Genomic DNA, 2,076 nt, shown 5'->3' with positions numbered 1-2,076 from the left:
GGCTTTATTTTGCTATCATCCTACTATTAAATGTAAACATTCAGGAAAGAGATCCAAAGATATGTAACTGAAGAATGGGTCTTATTTTTAATGCTTCTTCTAGCATTAGACCTTACTTTTGACACTTAATCCATTTTCTATTTGTGGGCCTTCGCTCTTCCCGTTAGCAGAAATGTTTACTTGGCCTTAGCAATATTATTAGTGATTGCAAGTCAGTATTTTTGTAGGCTTACATCATAAAGTCTTATGCAGAAAAAGCAGTCAATTATTTAAACAAATGCTTATGTCTTTGCTTCTTCCCAATTACATCAAGGGTCGCCAACCTTGGCACCTTTAGCTCCTAGAAATCCCCAGCCAGCAAGCTGTTTTTTGCTCATGTTGGTTCCTTATACTGAAGAGGGTCCATATTGGGTTCGGAAGGGCTCCTTGGTGATCCTGAGCTGAGTGTGTTTTTTGAAGTTTCATTGCCCAAACTGTTGTGAGCTAAGAGACTTGGAGCAATGTTTCTCACTGGGGTGGCAGTTTTTCATCACACATAACCTGAAACATAGCTAGAACGATGGATGGATGGATGGGTGGATGGATGGATGGATGGATAAACGGATAGCTGTCAGATGAGGTAGGTAGGTAGATGAAATGGGGGAGGGAGAGAGAGAATAGGTAGATACTGGTAGATAAGTATAAATAAATTTGACAGATGAGAGATGAGATAGATCACTATGACAGTGATAGATAATAGATAATTGGATGGGTGGGTGGATGAATAGATGGAGGGATGGATGGATAGATAGAAAGAGAGAGAGAGAGAGAATCGGTAGATAGATAATCGGTAGATACTGTTAGATAATTATAAATAAAATTGATAGATGAGATGAGATGACAGAGATTAGATTATTTGGATGGATGGATTGACGGACAGACAGAAAGAGATAGAGATACTGGTAGGTAGATAATGATAATATTGAGAGATGAGATAGCACATTATGATAGAGATAGATAATAGATGATTAGATAGATAGATAGATAGATAGATAGATAGACAGACAGACAGACAGACAGACAGACAGACAGACAGACAGACAGACAGACAGACAGACACATTGACAGACAGACACACAGACAGACACACAGACAGACACACAGACACCGGTAGATAGATAATGATAACATTGATGGATGAGAGATGGGATACATTATATTATGATAGATAGATAGATAGATAGATAGATAGATAGATAGATAGACAGACAGACAGACAGACAGACAGACAGACAGACAGACAGACAGACAGACAGACAGACAGACACCGGTAGATAGATAATAATAACTGATGGATGAGAGATGAGATACATTATATTAAGATAGATAGATAGATAGATAGATAGATAGATAGATAGATAGATAGATAGATAGATAGATAGAACGTCCCTGTAGTGTTTATTTTCATTTAAAAGGACATATCATTGGTGTTTTGTTAAATTGTGTTTATTTGCAATACACAGACTAAGCATAGATGACTCAGCTTGCAGCAAAGCCTGCCCCGCTCCATTAAGGATCAATGTAATTAAGCTTTTAAGGCTCTGGATGAGGAATTAAGAGCACCAGGAAGAGACAACAGCCCAAGAGGCAGATTTATACGACATTATACTTCATCGAGATGACACCTGTCTCTTCGCAGCGCCTGCAATATAGACTCTAACTCGTCTTCTTGGCACTTTCCAATGAGAAACCCATTTTCTCCCCTGACTGCTTTTGTGACATTACTTTTGAGCCATTGCAGCTTCCAGGTGCCACTGAGAACACAATATTTCATACCCGCAGAGCTCTCAGTTCTGCGGCGTGTGGGAACGCTTTTCCAAACTTTCTATATAGGAGCAGGGCAATTCACCTCGGTCATTTTCTATAGGCAAGGGACTCAAAAGATTAGACTTATTTCATACGGTTCCACATAAAGAGCTGATAGATGAGTTAGTGAAGATTGGACTTAATTTCTGGATAGTTCAGTAGATTTGCAGCTGGCGGAAGTGTAGATATCAGAGGGTTATTGTTAATGGCGAGTATTCTGATAGAGACTGG

The sequence above is a fragment of the Erythrolamprus reginae genome, chromosome 7 (assembly GCF_031021105.1).
Source record: "Erythrolamprus reginae isolate rEryReg1 chromosome 7, rEryReg1.hap1, whole genome shotgun sequence".
Taxonomy (NCBI): Eukaryota; Metazoa; Chordata; class Lepidosauria; order Squamata; family Dipsadidae; genus Erythrolamprus; species Erythrolamprus reginae.
This window is presented reverse-complemented; position numbering follows the sequence as displayed.